The 24,446-nt window shown below is 39.0% G+C and overlaps 1 protein-coding gene and 1 long non-coding RNA gene across 7 annotated transcripts in view; one reads left to right on the forward strand and one right to left on the reverse strand.

The window, feature by feature from the left end:
• Positions 1-17,308, reverse strand: part of LOC309802347 — a 41,077-nt gene extending 23,769 nt beyond the window's left edge. For all 4 annotated transcript variants that reach the window (XR_014293766.1, XR_014293767.1, XR_014293768.1 and 1 more), the window contains exon 1: positions 16,843-17,308. This is a non-coding gene — a long non-coding RNA (uncharacterized lncRNA). The remainder of the gene's footprint in view (positions 1-16,842) is intronic.
• NR6A1 (nuclear receptor subfamily 6 group A member 1) overlaps positions 1-24,446 on the forward strand; it is a 208,241-nt gene that overhangs the window by 70,658 nt on the left and 113,137 nt on the right. The gene's annotated exons all lie outside the window — the stretch shown is intronic.

Here is a 24,446-nt window from a genome sequence, read left to right on the forward strand (position 1 = left end):
ATGCTACTCGCTGGCATTTTTGCCTCTTTAGATACCTCTTCTGACTTGCCCAGGAATGAAGATTTGTGGAGTGTGGAAAGATGTCAGAATAATGCAGAAAGACATTTCTAAGAAGGCTTCCAGAATTGGTTATTCTGTTCTAAGCACTTTCCTTTATCTAAAAAAGATTAGGAGGATGTACCAGTCTCTCTAGATAGCTCTGTTGGTTATCAGGCTCTGGTAAGGTAAAAGTAGGAAAAATTATTTCCTTCTCTCTGTGCACCGTAGGCTTCCTTCATCTGAATTGTTGCACAGTTAGGGCAGAGCCAGAAAGCACATGTTTCCCCCCTAACTATTTCTGGACAGATGAGGTCATATTTCCTTCATAGTGATAACAGTTCTTGTGTATAACTTGTTATTCTTTCAGCCTTTTTCCCTCCATTTTTGAGGATGAGTATATGAATATTTTCATTGGGCTTCTCTTATCCATAAGAAGAATGTTAAATTGTTTATGTCCAAACTTATTTCCCCATTTCTTTTTTTTTTTTTTTTTTTTTGACTGTGCTGCGCAGCTTGTGGGATCCTAGTCCCCGACCAGGGACCGAATCCAGGCCCTTGGCAGTGAAGGCATGGAGTTGGACCGCCAGGGAATTCTCTCCCCATTTCTTTGATGCAGAAGTCTCAGATAAAACATGTATACTGCTGCTATTAAAATAATAACAGCTTATACTTATATAGTACTTATGTTCCAGGTTTTGTTTTTAGAGCTTTACAAATAAAGCAATTAAAAAGAAGATTGTCTCATTCTCACAACAGTCCAATGAGATAGATGCTTATTATTTTTTCCATTTTACAGATAAAAACAGGAAGGCAAAGTAAGGTAAATAACTTGCCCAAGATCACATAGCTAAGTGGCAGAGCCAGGATTTAAATTCAGGAGTTTCAGACCCATTGTGTTCTTAATCAGTGCACTATACCATTTCATATGCAGTTTGACATTGAATGATGCAGAGTTCCCTAAAAGTAAGGGATAATAATAATATTTACCATTTGTGTGCCTCCTATAGCTAGGCATTATACATGTCACTTTACTTCTTTTCAATCTTAATGGGTATGTAAATTGGTCCCATTTTGCAGATGATAATATCAACATTTATGGAGAACCTAACTATGGGTCAGGCATTGTATTTAAGTGCTTTACTTTGTATTATTTAATGTTCACAGTAGTTCTGTGGATCATTACTATTCTCATTCTGGATATGAGAAAACTGAAGCTAGAGATGGTCATTTGCCTGGAGTAAAATAGCTAAGGAGGTCTCTTGCCTATTTTTGCTGTATACCTGAAACTAACACAATATTGTTAATCAACTATACTCCAATATAAAATAAAAAATTTTAAAAATATAGCTAAGGAGAGATAGAAAGTTAGGATTTAAATACTGGTTTGCCTGTCTCCAGACCCCAAGCTCTTGATACCACATAATACTTAAGGAGAAGCAATAATTAGCTATAGATATAACAATGATGAGGCGAATCTCAGAAGACTGAGCCTAGCTCCAAATCTGTTTCTCGTCTTTAATCCTCACATAGTTTGTTGATTAATTGTGAGCCTTTCTTTTCTTCTTCTTTATGTTCTCATAATAGAGAAACTTGGTGTCACAGATAGTCTTCTTGTCTGAACACAGGAGATCCTTGTCTATCTGATTTAGTGAACTTGTCCTTTATTAAGGCTTTGAATTTTTCTTTAATTCCATTTGCTGGACTCATCACTCTTTATAGATTTGTTTCTGTTATCTTCACAGGAATTTCTAGAAGTTATAGTGGGGAAAATCATAAGCATCTATGAGGTTCTGTTTTTGAAATACTGCACTTCAGTGTATCTTTATCTTGCTTCCTTTGGATTGTAAGTTTATTTTCTTTACCACCTAAGATGTGGTGTTGGAGATTTTTGTTTGTTTTAAATTATTTTTTAATGTGAGAACCTTTATGTGTCCCGTTGAGTCTCAGTAGTTGCATTCAACTCTTGAATCTCGTGTCTCACCCATTTCCATTGGCAGAGTCAAATCTAATAATTTCAGAAATGAGTATGTTTTCTGTCCCTACTTCCTTTCCTAAATATATTTCCCTTTTCTATCATTCTAGATTTTCTCTTCTTTCTCTTCAGTCGGTTGGTCACTTAGATTTATTAAATCTACCTCCCAAATACCTATCAAACTCTGGCCCAAAGTACTCAACATCACTAGATATCAGAATAATGAAAAAAAATTTTAAATAATATACTACCACATGGCCACCAGAATGGCTAAAATTAAAATAACAAACAAAAAAACTGACCATTTAAAGCGTTGCAGAGAACAACTGTAACATTCAACTTCTGCCAGCAGAAGTAGAGTGTAAGTTGGTACAGACATTTTTTTTTTTTTTTTTTTTTTTTTTTTTTTTTGCGGTATGCGGGCCTCTCACTGTTGCGGCCTCTCCCGTTGCGGAGCACAGGCTCCGGACGCGCAGGCCCAGCGGCCATGGCTCACGGGCCCAGCCGCTCCGCGGCATATGGGATCCTCCCAGACCGGGGCACGAACCCGTATCCCCTGCATCGGCAGGCGGACTCTCAACCACTGCGCCACCAGGGAGGCCCGGTACAGACATTTGAAAACTCTTCAGGAGTACCTTTGCAAGTTGAACATAAGCAATTCCATGTCTAGGCATATACCCAACAAAAATGGATAAAGTGTATGCTGAAAGAACATTTATGAGAATGTTCATAACGGCATTATTTGTAATAGTCCCCAACTGGAAACAACTAAATATCTATCAAGAGTAGAATGGGTAAATGAATTGTGGTATAATCTGTAAAGTGGAATACTGTACAGACAAACTATCGCAGTATGCAGCAGCATGGATGAATGTCCTATACAAAATGTTGAGCAAAAGGAGCCAGACACAAAAGATTATATAATATGTGATTACCTTTATGTAAAGTTCAAAACTGGGCTAAACTAATCTGTGGTGATAGAAGTCAGAATAGTGGTTACGTTTACTGAGAGGATATAATGACTGTGAGGGGGCACAAAGGAAGTTTCTGAGGTAATAGTAATACTCTATATCTTGATTTGGGTGTTGGTTCCACAAGTATGTTTACTTTGTAAAAATTCATTGAACTGTACATTTGAGATGCGTGTGCTTTACTTTTTACACTGGAACAAACACAAATTTTAAAAAGCTAGGCAGAAGCTTGGTTTAAAAGTTTGAGGGGAAGCATAGGGCTCAAGGACTTGTGCTAAGAGACCATTTCTAGTTAATGACTTGGAGCTAGTCACTTAAGAGAGGCCTTAAATGATAACTTTTTAAAATTTACAGTAAAGGGCTGGAAGGAATCACACCAAACCAATAATACTTTGGGTCAAGAGTAGGGTTGTGAGAGAATTGGTGGGGTTTTACCTTTTATTCTGTTTAGTACTTCTCACATTTTGAGTTATTTTTCAATAATATTTTAAGCATGCTTTTTTTTTTTTTTTTTTTTTTTTTTTTTTTTTTTTTTTTTTTTTTTTTTTGCGATACGCGGGCCTCTCACTGTTGTGGCCTCTCCCGTTGCGGAGCACAGGCTCCGGACGCGCAGGCTCAGCAGCCATGGCTCACGGGCCCAGCCGCTCCGCGGCATGTGGGATCTTCCTGGACCGGGGCACGAACCCGTGTCCCCTGCATCAGCAGGCGGACTCTCAACCACTGCGCCACCAGGGAAGCCCTAAGCATGCTTTTTTAAAAAGCAATTTTAATGAAGGAACTGTTAAGTAAGTAGCATGACAAGTAATAGGGTAAGATACTTGAGGTCAAGTGGAACTTCGGTGCCCTGAAAATCAGATCTCATTTAGCCATAGTTATTTTACAGTTCAGTAAAACAGCAAGAGAATTGCTCAGAGGTTGAATAGAGCAAAATGTCAAAATAAAACAAAACAAGGGCTTCCCTGGTGGCGCAGTGGTTGAGAGTCCGCCTGCCGATGCAGGGGACACGGGTTCGTGCCCCGGTCTGGGAAGATCCCACGTGCCGCGGAGCGGCTGGGCCAGTGAGCCATGGCCGCTGAGCCTGCGCGTCCGGAGCCTGTGCTCCGCAACGGGAGAGGCCACAACAGTGAGAGGCCCGTGTACCGCAAAAAAAAAAAAACAAAAAAAAAAAAAAAAAAAAAACAAGCCCTGGCCTCCCGTTTGCATCTTAAAAAAAAACAACAAACTGTGGTAAAAAACACGTAACGTAAAATTTATCATCTTAGCTTTTTAAAAATACATAGTTCATAAGTGTTAAGTATGTTCATATTGTTGATCAACAGATCTCTAGAACTTTTTCATCTTGGAAACTTGAAACCCTGTATCCATTAAACAACTCCCCATTTTCCCTTCTTCCAACACCTGGTAACCACCATTCTACTTGTTTCTATGAATTTGACTACTTTAGATAGCCCATATTAGTGGCAGCATACAGTACTTGTCTTTTTTTGACTGGCTTCTTATTTCACTTAGCATAATGCCCTCAAGGTTCATCTGTGTTGTAGCATGTGACAGCCTTTGTCTTAACTGCCACTATTGTGGTCAAAACCATCATTTTTTTCATTTGAATGATTGCAGTAGCCTCAGTATTCTCCTTGCCTCCAGTCTCGCCCACCTCTAATTTACCTTCCACCCAGGGGCTAAATGCAAATTTGACTTTAAAACTTGATGCCCTGACTGCCGTTAAATAAAATCTAAATGCTTTCAGCTGACAAGGCTTTCACTATGGGGCTCTAATACACTAGTTCCTAAGTTACATCCATTTCCTTATTGCTCCCAAACTAGGTATACCGTTTGCTCCCAAGCTAGATACACATCTTAATTTTTTTCTTGATCATACTGTTTCATGTTCCCAATCTGTATTTGTTGACAGTGAATCATGAATGAATCATGACTTTTAGTGAGGCACTTTGTCATTTATGACTCTCATTCAGCTGTATGAGGAACTTAGTATTTTTCCATTTTGCAACTGAGGCTTAGAGAATTTTAGTTAGAAATTCTTTGATTAAACCCATGTTTTCATACTGTCTCTGCTTTTTTCTCTACATTTTACTGCCTGCCCAAAATTAAGTATCTTTTCTGGTGAACTCTAGTTATCTGTTATCAAAAGGTAACCATGAATTTCTAGGACCTATTAAAGCAGAACAAGTGCCTTAAAATAATGTTAATGATAATTTTGCTTTACTATTTACAACAGGCTTTCACATTCACATATAATAATCCAGAGATGCCGTTCTTTTAAGATATTATATATCCTTTTAAATAACATTACAATATAAGCATAGAGCATTGGTGCAATGGACACTAGTCTATTTTAGCAAACACTGGATGTATTTCTCCAAATTAGACTATATTGTTTATACTTAAGTAAATTTTTAAGAGAGATTATATAGTTCTTTCTACTTTTTCTGGAGACTTGAAGCCTAATAAATAAATGATATCTAGCTATTTTTAAAAGTTCCATGCATAGTTTAGACTGCATACTTGCTGACATTCAGAAATCTATTTTCATCATATGTAAAATTACATCGTACTGTCCCATATTCTTGTGATCCTGGAAACTAGTTCTTTTCAAAGTTAGAAGCAGAAAAGAATTTACCTAGTCTTTGACAGGAAAAATTTTAAAGAAGGAAAAAGTCCCACCAAACCATAGAAAATCAAACTGCTATAGTGAACTGAGCAGTTCCCCTAGGAACCAGTCATCTGGACTGCGCTGTTTCCTAGCAGTTTTGACAGTGGACAAGTTTTCCAAGCTTCAATATCTTCATCAGTAAAATAGGTGCTAATAACAGTACCGGATTCTTTAGATGGTTTTGATTATTAAATGACATGTTTAGAAAAACATTGCACAGGTTCTGACATGTAGTAGACCCTTGATAAATGTTATTTGCTATCATTTGGGGAGGGTGTATTTTTGAAACATGTTAGGTATATATAAGTATCAAAGTCTTAGCAGATGCGAAGCTTTACCAGAAATCTGACCTTTCACACTGAGCTGATCAGCTTTCATTTTTGGACCATGCAGTTACTGTGGCAATTTCTCTTCTGTGTGATATACATATTCTCAAATATCTGCAGGAAACATGGGGCGTCATTTTCTCTTAAGGAGAAATCCGTCTTGTCAGACTGAAATTAAGCAGGATTTACAGGGAAAATTACAAAGAAATGAAAAATGATAGTAATTTTATTAGCTATTCTGTGGGAAGTAAGAGTTTTTTTTCTTCCTGTCAGTGTTTGAATTCCTCTTGACTGTAGGTACTTGGGTAAACATTACTTTGTGCTGGTATGAGGCCATGTAAGTGGAATCTATTCAATTGGATTTTACTGACTTTGGGCTTTTTTTTTCTTAAGAAATTTTGATTTTTAAGTTGAACATTCAGTACAGTGTGTGTCCTCAAAGGTTTTCCTTTTTCTAATCATGGCCTGAAATATTTAATGTTTCAGCAATTAGGCAGGGCAAATGTTACATGATGTAAGAGGGCCAGATTGGGAAGCATACTAAAGGCAAGCTTTTTGAGGAAAGAACTCTTTTTAATAACTTTGGATCTCTTCTTATACATAAAAGTACCTGAAACAAAGTTGTCATTCAGTAAAGCTTTGTTGAATAAGTGATATCATTGGTTATTTTCTTGTCTTGGTAAGAATTTATAGGACTTCCCTGGTGGCGCAGTGGTTAAGAATCTGCCTGCCATTGAAGGGGGCATGGGTTCGATTCCTGGTCTGGGAAGATCCCACATGCCGCCGAGCAACTAAGCCGGCGTGCCACAACTACTGAAGCCCACACACTCTGGGGCTCATCTGCCGCAACTACTGAAGCCTAGAGCCCATGCTCCGCAACAAGAGAAGCCACCGCAATGAGAAGCCCATGCACCGCAAGGAAGAGTAGCCCACGCTCACCACAACTAGAGAAAGCCCGTGCGCAGCAACAAAGACCCAATGCAGCCAAAAAAAGGAAAAAAAAAAGAATTTATAGTAATTTCTATTATAAATTTGGGAAACCAAAAATTTATATCCATAGTTAATACTCTTTACTCACTCCTAAAATTTGAAAATAATTCAGATGTGAAAATACTGATTTTGTGCATTTTAATTTATCACCACAGTTTTCCATGTTGTTTTTCTCCCAAAGGTGGGATTAATTCTTGATTCATGTCATTGTTTCCAAGTAATGAACACATCTACAAGATAGAGTGATTTGATTTGATTTGTTTTTACTTCTGAGATTTGGGGAGCCTAATGTTCAGCTTCCCTGTATCCTGTTGGAAGGTTTTCAAGATTTCGGTCAACTGCCTATCATTTTCAAGGGTGTATAATTTATCTTACTAGGGAGATTCTTCTATTTTCTTGTCCTTATTTCACTTTGAGTTTTCCTTTAGAACTCTTCTTTTTTCATTATTGAAGAAATGGAAACCTTATTATATTTGGGTACCTGCTAATTATGTGTAGCACATTCTCAGTGTTATGAGCTTAGGGTGAGACAGGCGCTATCAGTTCCTGTTAGTAGGAGTGTAAATTGGTCAAACTAAAAAAATTATCAGAAATGTAGTTAGTGATTTCTGTATAAATATGTTCACTACAGTATTATTTATAATAGAAAATAACTGGAAACCACCTGGATATCTAAAAAAAAAAGTCATTTTTACAGACTTTAAAAAATGCTTTTAAGGGAACAAATTAGAATATAAAATTGTATATAAAGAATTGATTCCATTGTATATGAACTACACCAAGATAATTAATAAGAATTTTCTCTGTAAGTGGGGTTATAGGTGACAAATTTTCTTTACATTTTTTTTATTATCCAGATTTTCCATATAGATGAAGTGTTACGAATATAATGACAAAAACTCCTGGTATTTTAAAAATCACTAATAGATAATTACAAAACAAGACGAGGGAAATTTATTGACAGTGGTTATCTTTAGATAGTGGGATGATGAATAACTTTATTTTAGATTATGAATAACTTTTTGTCTTCATATTTTTTGTGCTTCTCAGTCTATCTTCAGTAAGCATACTATTTTTATAAGATGAAAAAATAAGTTATTTTATAAAGTATATCACTATAGTCAACCAGGAATTTTCTTTCAGAGACATTTCTTCCTCTGTGAGACTTCCATAATGATCTTTAGGGGAAAGACATACTTTCTTTTCCCTGCTTGATGGCTTTGGTAGACTTGAGAATACAAATCTTTTTTTTTTTTTTTTTGGCTGTGTTGGGTCTTCGTTGCTTGCGTGTAGGCTTTCTCTAGTTGTGGCGAGTGGGGGCTACTCTTCATTGCGGTGCGTGGGCTTCTCATTGGGGTGGCTCCTCATTTTGTGGAGCAGGGGCTCTAGGGCACGCGCGGGCTTCAGTAGTTGCAGCACACGGGCTCAGTAGTTGTGGCTCATGGGCTTAGTTGCTCCGTGGCATGTGGGATCTTCCCAGACCAGGGATCAAACCCGTGTCCCCTGCATTGGCAGGCGGATTCTTAACTACTGCGCCGCCGGGGAAGTCCCTCCAAATTTTAGTTATGTTTCTTCTATACAATTTCTGATTAAATTAACTGAAGTAGTAATACTGCTGGAGATAAAGTGCTGTACCTTTTGAAATCTGTGTGAGTGCAGCGATCCATTTCACCATTAACATCCCAACTTCAAAGTATTTTTCTCACAGTATTCTTGCTATCTTGTGTTTAGCATATACAACCAGAAACTTCTCTATAATCAGAAGTAGCAGTTCATCCATTAATGGATCTTACTCTGCTTAGCTCTTAACATCTGAAATAAATATTTTAGATATACGTAAGCCTTTGAAACCTGTTATTTTTTTAAAAAACTAGAGTGATTCTCATATACATGGATATAAAAGCAGAATGGATAATAATAATATCTGCTATTTGTAAAACTTTAGCTATGTTTGTCAAACATTTGTGGTATTCCAGGCACTATGCTAGACACTGACAAACATATTTTTCACAGCAGTTCTTTGAAGTAGTATTATTTTCCCTTTTTTCTCCTAGAAGATGTATCTAACGTTCAGAGAGGCAGATTTGTCTTGGGTGATGCAGTCCGTGAGTGCTTAAGCTGAGACTGGATTCCAGTCTTTGTGATTATGATGCTGAAGGACAGGACCTTTGTCTGGTTTGCTATTGTATATTCAGTGCCTACAACAACGCTTGGCATATACTAAGCATTCAACAGATAGCCTTTGAAAGAATGAACTATATACCTAGAAGCTTTTAAGTGGCCAAGCAGAAGAGATTGTCTGTTCTAGTAATATAGGATTATACATAGAAGTGAACCTGATAAAATGTAATGCTATTAGAAAGCCAAATGGAGATACTTCTAACAAAATCTAGGTCATAGTAACAGATGACCAGATTGGGAGCCTCTTTTTTGATTTAACTGTCTAATTTGTTCTGAGTACATTTGCCAGCTCTCTTTTCCACTTTGATATTCAGTGAACAAAGGAAAAGCAAAATACACATGATATTAGGTCCTTGCCGGTGGGGGGAAAAATCTGTGTGGAAACCCAAGTTCTGTAAGTGTCAAGGAACTAGAATGGGAATTTCTTGATTGGGATTTGGGTGCTGGGAGCCTCAGATTCTGTGGAAATAACATTGTGCCATTGTGGTATATGGAGATTCTTTATTGTTAACAGCAACTTCTTATATAGCCCTATGACAACAAAGACTAAATTCCAATTGGAAGAGAGGTTGATATTTAGATACCTCGTAGACATGGTACTAGTTTGTACGATAAATTGTTACAGAAGCCCGGTTGTGACTCTAGCCCTAGCCTTGCCTTCTTTTCATGTTTATCATCCATGTCTGAAATATTCTTGGTTGCTAAGAGCTAGCTGAGTCATGGGTTGAGTACTAGCTAGCTGTGTGGTCATGATGTCATAGCATGCGCCATTAAAGGAAATGGTAAGTGCTAGGAATTTAGTCTTAAGGAAGGGAGTGAAGGAAATATGTATCACATCTAATGCTTCAGTGTATCACAGTCTGCTCCTGGATTGTTTTTCTACGTTCAGACACCCTTTGCTCTTTCCCCTCCAGAAATTTTCTTGTTTTTAATCATCACGAATCAAAAGGAGACTGAATTTTTGTATGAGATAGTGGTTTGCCACAGATCTGAGTAATGGTCACTGTGAAACCCACCCTATGTTTGTTTGAAGGTGTTGGGTTGGCCAAAAATTTCGTTCGGTTTTTCTGTAAGATGATTCTAGTAGCGCTTGGTTGTCTTTAACCTCATTCGAAACGATTTTGTTAGCTTATGTTGTGACAGCTGTCGTATCAGCGTGCATTTAAAAAAACAGCTTATCAAAATTGGTGAATTTTTATGTAGCCATTTTAATATTGAAGATGGAAGAAAAAAGCAACATTTTCAGCATATTATGCTTTATTATTTCAAGAAAGGTAAAAATGCAGCTGAAACACAAAGATTTGTGCAGTGTGTGGAGAAGGTGCTGTGACTGATCGAATGTGTTAGAAGTGGTTTGCGCAGTTTTATGCTGGAGATTTCTCGCTGGACGATGCTCCACGGTCGGGTAGACCAATTGAAGTTGATATCGATCAAATTGAGACATTAATTGAGAACAGTCAACGTTATACCTCGCGGGAGATAGCCGACATACTCAAAATATCCAAATCGAGCATTGAAAATCATTTGCACCAGCTTGGTTATGTCAGTCTCTTTGATGTTTGGGTTCCACATAAGTTAAGCAAAAAAAACCCCTTTTTGACCATATTTGCACATGCAATTCTCTACTTAAACATAAGAAAAAATTCCGTTTTTAAAACCAATAGTGACGGGTGATGAAAAGCAGATAGTGTACAATAATGTGGAACAGAAGAGATTGTGGGGCAAGCGAAATGAACCACCACCAACCACACCAAAGGCTGGTCTTCATCCAAAGAAGGTGATGTTGTGTATATGGTGGGATTGGAAGGGAGTCCTCTACTATGAGCTCCTTCTGGAAAACCAAACGATGAATTCCAACAAGTACTGCTCCCATTGAGGCCAACTGAAAGCAGCACCCAACAAAGAGCATCTGGAATTAGTCAACAGAAAACACATAATCTTCCATCAGGATAACGCAAGACCGCATGTTTCTTTGATGACCAGGCAAAAACTGTTACAGCTGGCTGGGAAGTTCTGATTCATCCGCCATATTCACCAGACATTGTACCTTCAGATTTCCATTTATTTTGGTCTTTACAAAATTCTCTCTCTCTTTTTTTTAATTTTTAAATTTGTTGTTTTTAAAAATATTTATTTATTTATTTGGTTGCGCTGGGTCTTAGTTGCGGCAGGCGGGCTCATTAGTTGTGGCTTGCCAGCTCCTTAGTTGAGGCGTGCGAGCTCTTCGTTGCAGCATGCATGTGGGATCTAGTTCCCTGACCAGGGATTGAACCCGGGCCCCTCCATTGGGAGTGCAGAGACTTAACCACTGCGCCACCAGGGAAATCCCACAAAATTCTCTTAATGGAAAAAATTTCAATTCCATGGAAGACTGTAAAAGGCACCTGGAACAGTTCTTTGCTCAAAAAGATAAAAAAGTTTTGGGAAGATGGAATTACAAAGTTGCCTGAAAAATGGCAGAAGGTAGTGGAACAAAACGGTGAATACATTGTTCAATAAAGTTCATGGTGAAAATGAAAAATGTGTCTTTTATTTTTATTTAAAAACGGAAGGAACTTTTTGGCCAACCCAGTATTTTGTTTCCATAATGGCTTGAAATCCATTAAGGTCTTGTAGTTTAGCATCTCTCTTTGCTTGAATCAAACGGAGCTGAGGGTGTACATTCTTTCACATTCTTATGAACTATGTTAGTTCAGCTTCGAAGGATGGCACGGCAGTTTCTCCAAATCATTGGGTCCATTCTCAAAGTTTCTGAACTCAGATCCCTACCATTTTTTAAATGAGATGGCCTCTAGCCATGGTTATCTCAGTTAATAGCTTATCAGCTCCAAGAGGGCAGCTTCTGTATCTATTTTGTTTATCATTCAACCTGGGTCTAGCACTGTGCTTGATAAATATTTGAATACCCTCTTGCAAATCGAAATTGCTGTCTGTCATTTAGCCTCCAGTATAGATATGTTTTTTGGACCACCACTGGTAACAAAGACTTGAAGTGACTTTGTTAAAAATCGCCTAGCTAGATAGTGGCAGAGCTAAAATTTCATGTCATATCTAATCCAGTTTCTGGGATTATGAACCTACCTTTTCAGATTTTACACTGTACCACATTGTCTCCCCATATGTTGTTCTGCTGTTTGCTTTGGAAAATCTCTTGCCTTTCGTACTCTGAAAAGATTCTGTGGCATGTTCAACATTTTTCAGTTATTTGGCATCATCATTAAGAAACACCTACTTTTTCTAGTTTCTGCTAGATTACTTTCAACTTTAAAATGAGTCTACAGATGTAGTACAGATTTTGCCTAGGAATTCCTTCTATGGCTTTGGTTTTATTTTATTAAAAAAAATTTTTTTTGGAGTATAGTTGATTTACAATGTTGTGTTAGTTTCAAGTGTATGGCTTTGATTTTAAAAGACATGAATTTTCTTTCCCATACCTGCAGGAGGCTATTTTAATTTCTTAGTCATAGGCAGTATTAGAATTTTCATGTTCTGTTTTAATCACCAAGAAGAATTAGTAGAAAGCTTATTCCAAAAAAGTCTCCAGGAAATATTATTTCTTAATTTAAGAAAATGATTCTTACATATGTAATAACATTAAATTAGTATCAGTATTAAATACACTTCATGATATTAAAATCTGATGTTCCACCTCACTTTTCAAATGATAATTTTCCTATATTCATTCAATCAGTTCATCTAATATTTCTGTTTCTAAGACTTTGTGAGATTCTTTGTGCAGTGTTGACAGCTTTCATCTTCATGTTTGTTTTAATTAAAATTTAAACAGAGAATGGCCTGTGCTATAAAGCAGCTTGGAACCCTTCTGTTTCCATTCTCTGTGTTTGGGAAGAGTCTCAGACAGTGAATTGAACCTCAAGCCCTTACTGAGTTTTCACAGAATTGACATTTCCAGGGTGTTTTCCAATGTGCCAGGAGCAGTTCAAGATCTTTTATATATATGATCCTTGAACCTTAAAACAACTGTCAGGAAGGCATTAATATTCGTGGTTTGTACATGAGAAGTCTGAGACAAAGAGAGGAAGTGACTTATTCAGGATCACATAGTAAATAAGTGGCAGAGCCAGGATTCCAACCCATGTCCACTTGACCCTAAGACCCTTTCTTGCACCTAGCAGGCATAGGATGGGTTGAGAATGCATCCAAATTGAAGGACCTCATATTCATGTTTATCATGTCTGATTATTTGATGGTAGATTTGGAGGTTAAGACATGTAGTCATAACACTAAATGCCATTCTGGAACATTTTAATTACTCTGGCCACTGCTACCTGTCTGCCGCTACCGTCTTAATATTCTTCATAACCTTTATTACAGACCAAGGAAAAAAATGAAGCCTTTGTTTTCAAAATGCTTTTTCAGACATCTCTCAAGTATCACAGTGCTAGCTACCTTGTCTTGTCATTGTATTTTTTGCTTAGAGATCACTTTCTTTCATGTCTAGCTGGATGTGCAGTTGAAAACAGGTGTTCTGGATATAAATATGCTCTAGATCAATACTGTCCAATAGAACTTCCTGCAGTTGGAAATGTCCAGTTTCTGCATTGTCCAGTATAATAGCCACTAGTTATGTGGGGCTGCTGAGTGCTTGAAATGTAGCTAGTGCAACTGTGGAACCAAATTTTAAATTTTATTTAATTTTGACTAAATTCAAATAAAAATAGCCATGTGTGATTATAGCACAGTTTGAGGTAGTAATTGATTCTTGTGTTTGATGAGTAATGATAGAATTTGAGGAAATCCAATAATTAGTAGTTTAAAAGTTGCTGATTGGTTTTCCAGCAACATAAACTTTGGCATGTGTTTATCCTAAAGCCATAGAACCAAATAGAATAGAACAGTTCATATTTCCAGAGCACTTTTTGATTATTCATGATCTCATTTGATGAGTATTTCAGGTATGATATCATTTGGGACTTGTGTTTGCTAATGGATCACAGAAGAGCAAAACCATTTACACCTTTCTTGTGCAGGGGCTACTCCTGTTGAAATGGACACCATTCTGGCCCCTTGATGCTCAGGTTGAGGCTTGAGGGCCTGGACAGGAACCCATGAACTGTTTTCCACTGCTCATTGAGATTGGAGAATTATCCCTCTCCCCTCACCTAGAATGTCCATTAATTTCATTTTTTATATCTAAAGAGAGGGAAGTAGAGACAGTTTCTAAATTTAGCCAGGGAGCTATAATAATTTGATACCCAACAAAAGAAAATTTAGTTTTCCTTTCTAATATTTCAAAATAAATCCTCAGGGCTTTGATTTTAGTTCTTTGTTTTGGAAAATACAACCCAGAACTCAGAAATGTTCTGTGTAAGATGAGTTTTTAAATTGATACGTGTCTTCTGAAGAAACTTTTGATGGAATTAAATAGTAGATTTCATATGATATTTTGAAGAAAAATTCATTTCCCTGGAGTCTTGATAGATTTGGTTTCGTTTTGATTGTCTGGCCTTATGAAATAATTTGTAAAATATATTAATTTTATTATGTGTTACTAAGTAGCATATTTTTCTCTGTCATTTTAGTTGTAAAATGCTCCTCTCCTTTCTATCAGAGCTCACAACTAATCGACTCTGGGTGCTTTTGATTTTCTGACTATGCCAAGGCATTGAATGAAGTTCGCTGTAGTGAGAAAAGAGAGCACATGGAACTCGTGACTTTATATACTCCAACAATAGAGCTTTTATGACATTGGAGGTGGTTAAAAACGCTAGAAGTAACTCTTAAACATGGCATCGCTGTGTTGCCTTTTTTTTTTTTTTTTTTGTATTCTTAGAGCTGCCAGGAGCGCATTGGGCCTGTAATTTCCTGTTCTCTGAATCCCCCATCTTTCTGCAGCTCCAAGCTTTGTGTCCCACAGCCTGTGACTCTGTGCTAACAAATCGCTATTGTCCAGTGGGGCGAATGGTGGCTGGAACTAAAGAATTGCTGTCTGGTTTCTATTCAAATCCAGGTAGTGAGATATATGAATGGACTTTTCGAATCGTCATGTGAATAACGTCTGCTCGGCATGAAAGCTCAGAGCCACACTAGGAAAGATTAACTCCTGGGCTGACCACTAACATCTTTTGTAGTAGGAGGTAGAAACATTCCCAAGTATCATTTTATTCACACTTAATTTTCCATTTCATCTTCCAAAAGTAGAGTTAGCCATTCAACTATTTGACTACTTTTCTCTTAAGTTTAGTGTTTCTGTTGATAATATGGAAGTTTGGGAAGATGCTAAGTTGTTTTTCTCTTAGAACACTATTTTTTTTCTGTCAAAAGTTTTCTACCTTACATTTATAATGGCATAAAGTTATCTTTATAGCATACATGCAAGAATGAGAGAGAGGGAGCTTCTTTTTCTAAGAAACCAACCCTTTAAAATGCTTTCCAACCATTGAAGGGAAAAATCTCCTTTTTTTCAGAGCATTCTACTTATTTGCATTTTTTTCCCCCCAAAGCACAAATTTATACAGAGAAAATAGAAACAACTTCATATGCGATGTATTAACCAACCAAACAAGCCTCCTTCAAATTAGGAACCAACTTAAGCATTTGTAAGTATAGCAGAATCAGGATTTTAAAAATTAGATTTGGAAGCTTGACTATAATTCATAATTTCATTATCCTTGGAATACTGTTATATTATCTTTCTCCTGTATACCTGAAAAAATGTCCACAGGCTTAAAGGGCCATGCTTTTTACATTCCTTCCATATTGCAGGTACTGTGGAACGGGAGAGCCTTTTATGTTTCTTTTTGTCTTAAACTCAGACAGCTTTGTAAGCAGTAGTGTGTAGATTACAAGAGTTAGACAAAAGCAGGCGCGACTGAGAAGAGTTGAGGGGGGGAGAGCTTGGGGCACTTCCTGTCACTCAACACATTCCAGATCACTAAAAAATTTCCACACCCTCTGCATTCCCTCTTGCCCACCCCAGATCCCAGTATTTTCTGATTACATATGTTGTGGTATTTATCACACTCCTCGCTATCACTGGGCTCTGGCAAGACTGCTTCAGAGGAGATGCATTCCTTTAGATTGCACAAAGCATAGCTGGGAAAATGGCTGGCAGTTTCAGAATCTAGTCACGATCGCACGCATGAGCACCTCACACATCCATGCCCCTTTCCCCCCTCTCCCGCCCCTGCAGCTGGCTGACCTGTCTCACCCACTGCTGGCCTATCGAACGGCCAGGACTGTCTGGTTTTGGCTCATGCCTTTGTCCATGTCTGGCTTAGTTCCTCTCTGTCTACGCTTGCCTCTACCCCCACCGCCCCAGGCAGCACAAGTGTTTGGCTACACAAAACTACAGATAGAAAAAAGGTGGTAAAAACTTCAAACTTTGCTAGATTCTCCAACAGTTTATTCTTTTGTTTATTCACTTTCTCTCTTCTTTAATACTTCGTTTTAAGAAAACAAATACAAAATTAATTATCTAAAGGCAAAGAATGCAAAGCAACCTTTGTGTTCCTTATAATAACTGGCTTCATAACTCTCTCCAGCTGCGTTATGGGGTGTGTATAAAAAGCTTCTGTTCTGAGAACAAAGGAGCACGTGCAGAAATGAGACTAAAAAATCCACTGACAGTATTTCACCACACAAATTACTTAAAAGATTTTAGTCAAGCCTCTCAACAGATTCAATGTTAAAATGGTTTTTAGTTAAAAAAAAAAAAAAATTGAAAGTGCTTACCCAGTAAAAGAACCGAAGTAGTCCTGAACTGTTACGTAAGACTTTTTACAGTTGGATCTTTGTCAAAAGGGGGTGGGGGTGATGGGAGAAAGCAGCAACAACAATCAAAAAAGTTCGAGCTGCTGTGGCTTAGAGGACAACTTCTCTGTTTCCAGATAGGATTCTTGCTGTAGAAATGGAACTCCCAGCCAGCACAGCATCCTGTCCCGGTAGAGAAATGAGTTTGTCAGTAAAAAAAAATTAGATACTGGAACCCAGACTAGATGAGGTATTGAACCGCGCCAGATTTCCTTGCAGCCCTGTCTGCTCAGCTCGCATTGAACTATATATGACCCAGATGATGGACAGAAGCACATTCAGTCATGTGCACACTGGAAGAAAGCGGATTTGCTGGTCCCTGGCAGTGCAGGGGTTTGTCTTCTGATTGGGCTGTGCCCTGATCAGTGAAATGTGAAGCCCTCACCATTCAGAGGCCGTAATTCAGGACTGGCAGTTTGAGTGTCTGGCTGCCTCTAGTCACTGAGAGAGACTTTGAAGGTGTTGCTTTTGTTTGGTGGCATTACCCACTCAGAGGTTACTTACACCTATGTACTAGTATTAGGAACAATGCTAGCCTTCCTGAAATGCAAGAAGGAAGCCGACTTTGCCTGAATTCTGTCATCTTATTGTTGATGAACTTTGCTCTAACTTAACCCAATTATTTGAGAATTTTTGTGATCTTAACCAAGGCCCATGTCCAGACCACACCCTGGCCGTGATTTTATGGGTATGATAAGGTAAAAATAAAGGTAGCATTTGACCTTGAAGCTTCCTAGATGATACAAATTGCTCTTAATGAAAATTGGATGGATGGACAGCAGAGAAGTTAAGTTTTGGATTCTGGAGTCTTTGAATGTGCTAGGAAGAAGCTTTATCTCTTATCGCCTTTGTGAAGCTGTCACTCTTATCCTAGTCCTTAATCACATAGGGGACTGCTGGGGGGAAGCTACCAACATATAGGATCCCATTGAACTGTGACATAGCCTTTATGCAAGATAGCCACAGTCTACTCTCTCTAGTCTGTCTGAACTAGGGTCCTTGGGATTATTTCCTGTCTTTCTGGGCCACTAGGAAATGAGGCCATTATTTGGACTGTTGGTTGTGACATTTTTGTTTAGTATATGAAAGTTGCTTTGTTTAATGCAAATTAACACTATTTTTTTAAAATTTGAAGCAATAAAGGAATCAGCTTATATAATCCTAAACTGGTGTTTAGACATATAAATACTTTGGTTTATTTTCTGCCTCTCTTACACTTGTGGAAATATATCCATGGTCAGTGTATAGCGTCTGTCTGTTTTGCTGTAAATTCTGGGTTTGGATGTTTAAGTATTTGTAATTTCTTAGATGTTACACAGCACCCTATATATGGGGACTGCCCAGGAATTTTTCTCTTGTCTTAACCTGGAGAAGCTGGGTTGATATGCTATGGGATATAACAATGATCAAAGTCAGAAAAGAAGGGATGCACACCCTCTCTTTCTGTAAACTACAGAACAATCATTCCTTTTTTTCTTTAAGTTGTGGTAAAATATACGTAAAGTAAAATTTACCATTTTAATGTCTGTAGTCTGTAGCATTAGGTACACTCACATTGTTGTATAATCATCCCCACCACCTATCTCCAGAATATTTTTATTTCCCCAAACTGAAGCTCTGTACCTAACATTAACTTCTTATTCCTTCCTCCCCCAGCCCCTGGCAACCACCATTCTTTCTGTCTCTATGAATTTGACTATTCAAGATACCTCATAAAAGTAGAATCATACAGTACTTGTCTTTTTGTGACTGGGTTACTTCACTTAGCTTAATGTCCTCTAGGGTCATTCATGTTGTAGCATGTGTCAGAATTTCCTTCCTTTTTAAGGTGGAATAATATTCAGTTCCATTTTACGTATAGACCGCATTTTGTTTATCCTTTCATCTGTCGATGGACACTTAGTTGCTCCCACCTTTTGGCTATTAAGACAATCATTCTTGACCATTCTTCTTGTAATCTTGTGAGGGCTTCTTTACAGAGCTGTTCTGACCCATCTTAAAAGCTATTCCATTTTATCAGTTGGAAGGGTTTTGATATGCCTTTTAACTTTAGAGACTAACTAGGCCCTAATATCAGATTTGCTAGAGAAGGGCAGATTCTTTTCAGCCTTCTTGGATGAGGCTTAAAACATAATTCCTCTCTATTTATTTTTTATGGGTTTATCTTTTCCTATTACACTGTGAGCTCTTCCTGGGCAGGGACTGTAGTAAATTCCTTTTGAATTGTGCCTGTGCCTCTTGTTTAGGAAGTAGACATCAATAAAAATTAGTTGGAAAAAATGTGAATTAATGAATAATAATAGAATTATAGCTAATTTTATTGGATTTTTATTATAGGCAAGACACTGTGACAGATGTTTTATATGCATTATTTAACTTCCAAAACAGCTCTGAGATAAGTGTTGCTATCTTCATTTAATAGATAGCTTGTTCAGGACCTCATAGCATGTAAAAGATACAACTGAGGGGCTTCCCTGGTGGCGCAGTGGTTGAGAGTCTGCCTGCCAATGCAGGGGACACGGGTTCGAGCCCTGGTCTGGGAGGATCCCGCGTGCCGTGGAGCACCTAGGCCCGTGCGCCACAACTACTGAGCCTGCGTGTCTGGAGCTTGTGCTCCGCAACAAGAGAGGCTGCGATAGTGAGAGGCCTGTGCACCGCGATGAAGAGTGGCCCCCGCTCGCCGCAACTGGAGAAAGCCCGCGCACAGAAACGAAGACCCAACACAGCCATGAATGAATGAATGAATGAATGAATGAATGAATAAATAAATAAATAAAATTTAAAAAAAAGATACAACTGAGATTTGAACCCTTGTCTTTTTTGGCTCCAGAGCCATTATGCAAACTCCGTAGTGAGGTGATGATCAGTGGGTTTGGAAGCAGGAGATTAAGGCTAAGCATTGATTCCAAATCAGATATTCTTTCATTAGGCATCAGGAGCTATAGCCCTGTGATAGAGATGGTTCATGAGTGGATACTCAGAGGAAAGCTTTGCACATTATAGATCTTTAGCTGAACAACCCCTTGTTGAACTCAGTTCACACATATTCCTGTGTATGTAAATTCTCTTTCTTAGGTTATTTTGAAAGTGCAGTTACATAAATGCACTAGAACGAATGAATCGATGTTCCTCATACATACATGAATGATACTGTTCTGGGTGCTAGGGTGAGTCAAGAATAAACCAGAACAGATTCTTATGGATCTTGCATGCTAGTGAGGAGACAGAAAAACAAGTTTACAAAGTAATATAAAGTAAAACAGGAAACCATGCTATGAGCAAAATAAAATAGGGTAATGTGATGTTGGACAATGCCTTGGGGGTAGATTTGGATGAGGGACTCCTTAAATGAGGAAATACCCAGGAATGCTTCTCTGAGGAAGTAAAATATACAAGCTGAGAGCCAAACGATGACAAGAAGAATCCTAGAGGATAAAGAGCTAAAAGAAGTGTGATCTGAGCAATGAGAACGAGATATAAGAGCTCTAAGATAGGATTGAGTTTGGTGTGTTTGAGGAGCAGAAAGAGTAGCATGGCTAAAGTGGAGTGAATGCAGGTAGGAGATAATGTTGGAGAGGTAGGATGGCATCCTATCATGTAGGGCCTTGTGAGCTGTGATAAGAAATTTGGATTTTTCCCAAAGGTAGGAGATTGGAAGGTTTTAAGCAGAAGAGTCCTCCTGACACTACCTTTTTTTAAAAAATTAAATTTAATTAATTAATTTATTTATTTTGGGCTGCTCTGGGAGGCATGTAGGATCTTAGTTCCTGTGCCCCCTGCAGTGGAAGCACAGAGTCCTAACCACTGGACTGCTAGTGAATTCCCCTGACACTACCTTTAACTGGAGTCCTTCCCAAGCTGGAGACTTTGCCAAGGCTTTCACATGTTAGTGGCCAGCTCTAGGTGTCCTAGCAGAATGATACTTCTTTTACAAGAATGCTGGGGCAACCATTGGTTTCATTGCTCTTTCCACGTCAAAGAGGGCTCGTTCAACAGGAGTCTTGTTGTTTTCACAACATTACTGTTGTGTGGATAGGGTTTTATATGCTGGTTTTCTGTATTAATTTAGGCTAAAATTCAGTTCTTAATTAGACCTGATCTTTCTGTGTCAGTAACTTTGAAGGACGTGTTCTTGGCAGTTGATAATGGCTGTTTCATTTATATGATATACTTAAGGGCATACTGATGGGAATCTGAAATTGACAAGTAAAGAGGAAATTTCCCAGTATTCTTTTTATTTTTTGGCTTTGTCGGGTCTTAGTTGCAGCATGCAGGATATTTGTTGAGGTGCGTGGGCTCTTCACTGTGGTGTGTGGGCTTCCTTCTATTTTCTCTCTCTAGTTGAGGCCTGCCGGCTCAGTTGTGGCATGCGGGCTTAGCTGCCCCGTGGCATGTGGGATCTTAGTTCCCCAACCAGGGATTGAACCCGCGTCCCCTGTGTTGGAAGGTGGATTCTTTACCACTGGACCACCAGGGAAGTCCGTTTGCCAGTATTCTTTTTATTTTTTTTAAGATTATTTATGTATGTATGTATGTATGGCTGCGTCAGGTCTTAGTTGTGGCATTCAGGATCTTTGTTGAGGCATGCAAGATCTTCCATTGCAGTGTGCAGGCTCTTCTTTGTGGTGCGCAGGCTCTCTCTAGTTGTGGTGTGCAGGTTTTCTCTTCTCTAGTTGTGGCACGCAGGCTCCAGGGTGCATGGGTTCTGTAGTTTGCGGCATGCAGGCTCTCTAGTTGAGGCGCACGAGCTCATTAGTTGCGGCCTGCAGGCTTAGTTGCCCCGCGGCATGTGGGATCTTAGTTCCCTGACCAGGGATCGAACCCACGCGCCCTGCATTGTAAGGCGGATTCTTTACCACTGGACCACCAGGAAAGTCCCCCCTTCCCAGTATTCTTAAATAAGGTTGTATTCAGGTATTCTGACTCTAGTAGGGTTAATTGCTAACATTTATCCCATATTATTTAATTTTTTCAAATACTGTGAAAAATACCGAACATAATATTACACACCTGATAGTTTCATTTTATAGATCAGTTGCATTCAAATTGTTTTGACCATTATCCTCTGTAAGAAAGATATTTTATATTGTAATCCATTATACACGTATTTGTATATATATCTATGTATCAATATCTATATCTGAAACCATACTTTCATGGTATAGTACTTGTCCTTATTACATGTAGTCATCTGCTTTTTTTTTTTTTACTTAAAAAATATTATTTACAAGCCACTAAATTGATTTTAAAACCCACTGAAGGGAAATCTGAACTTTGAAAAAACGTTATAGGGGAGAAATCTGAGGCTCAGAGAGGTTATGACTTGTCATTTGTCACATAGCAAGGAAGTAGCAGAGCTGGGACTTAAACCATTGCTAATGATTCCAAAGTCCTTCCTTGTTACCACATTGTATAGCTTTTCTAGTGATTATAACCTTCAGTGAAACTGAACAAAAATGAAAACACCAAAAATGACCTTTAATAATGATTATATAAAATATAAATTTTCAAAGCAGAGGCTATAGGGTGGGACAGAAATATTCTTCCTATGATTATGTCCTCTGCCTTTTTCAAAGAGCTGTTGGCCACTTGGTGTTGTCTTCCATATGTTGGACAGCATGCAGTTTATATTACTCATTAGTTGTACTGGGAACCAGCAGATTCCCAAAGCACTTGTATCTCGTTACTCAGCCTACCCCTGGGCTAATCTTGGCTTCTTAAAATAATAGCTGTGTGATACCTAGCTTATGAGATTGAGAATGTGGCCTCTCAAAAGCGAGCTGTTGCAGTGTAACTTGGAGTCAGTGCTCAGATACAAGACAGGAAATATATCTAGCGTCTGAGTCCAGCCCTGCCGTTTTCTGACCTGGTTACGGTACTGGTTGAGTTAATTTTGCTGAAAGGAGAAATCATGTCCTCCTCTCCCGCTGGAGGATAAGGCTGTATCAAAGGGAAAGGGTAGGGAATTAATGCCTTTTGTTTACTATGAGCCAGACATGTGCTGTACTCTAGGCCAGGGGTACCTAACCCTCGGTCCACGGCCTGTTAGGAACCAGGCCGCACAGCAGGAGGTGAGTGGCGGGCGAGCGAGCAAGGCTTCATCTGCCACTGCCCAACACTCCCCATCGGTCGCATTACCGCATGAACCATTTCCACACCCCCACCCCCACCCTGGTCCGTGGAAAAATTGTCTTCCAGGAAACCGGTCCCTGGTGCCAAAAAGGTTGGGGACTGCTGCTCTACACCACCCCTTTTAATCTAATTTAATTTAATTTATTTTTTGGCTGTGTTGGGTCTTTGTTGCTGCATGCAGGCTTTTCTTCAGTTACAGCAGCAGGGGCCACTGTTGGTTGCAGTGCGCGGGCCTCTCATTGCAGTGGCTTCTCTTGTTGTGGAGCATGGCCTCTAGGTGTGTGGGCTTCAGTAGTTGTGGCACATGGGCTTCAGTAGGTGTGGTGCTCGGACTCTGGAGCACAGGCTCAGTAGTTGTGGCACATGGGCTTCAGTAGTTGTGGTGCTCGGGCTCTAGAGCGCAGGCTCGGTAGTTGTGGTGCATGGGCTTAGTTGCTCCACGACATGTGGGATCTTCCTGGACCAGGGCTCAAACCCGTGTACCCTGCATTAGCAGGCAGACTCTTAACCACTGCGCCACCAGGGAAGCCCTCTAGGCCCTTTTGACATAGGTTTTAGTTTAATTCTCACGACAGTTCCGTGAGGGGAAAGTTATTATCCCTATTGTTTTCATTTATTATTTTTATTTCTTAAAATTAGGATACAGAACAATCAGGACACAGAACAGTTACAGTGCCCCAAAAAACTATTTTGTGTATTATCCTTATTTTACAGAAAAGAAACAGTGAGGCTCAGAGAGAAGAAATGATTCTTAAACAATCACAAAGTCAGGTAGTGGCTGAGGTTGGGACAGAAGCTACACTATACTTACCTTTAAAAATCGTACCTTCGGGGCTTCCCTGGTGGCTCAGTGGTTGAGAATCTGCCTGCTAATGCAAGGGACACGGGTTCGAGCCCTGGTCTGGGAGGATCCCACATGCCACGGAGCAACTAGGCCCGTGAGCCACAACTACTGAGCCTGCACGTCTGGAGCCTGTGCTCCGCAGCAAGAGAGGCCGCGATGGTGAGAGGCCCGCGCACCACGATGAAGAGTGGCGCCCGCTTGCCACAACTAGAGAAAGCCCTTGCACAGAAACGAAGACCCAACACAGCAAAAATAAATAAATTAATTAGTAAAAACTCCTACCCCAACATTAAAAAAAAAAATCGTACCTTCACCGTAGAACTGAATTGGAGCTCTAAGTTGATGAGACTGTGCAGAAGGGGACATTCCTAGGCTTTAAGAATAAAGGGTTATGTCATAGGATGGAAGCCTTTGAAAAACCCAACACTGTGGGAATAGAGCTGCTTTCTTATTCCTGTGTAGTGCGGGGTTTGTCTAGGATACCTCCAACACTTTCTTTTTGTTTTTTTTTTGGCCGTGTTGGGTCTTCGTTGCTGTGCGTGGGCTTTCT

This window comes from Mesoplodon mirus (genome assembly GCF_964341445.2).
Source record: "Mesoplodon mirus genome assembly, chromosome: 1".
NCBI lineage: Eukaryota > Metazoa > Chordata > Mammalia > Artiodactyla > Ziphiidae > Mesoplodon > Mesoplodon mirus.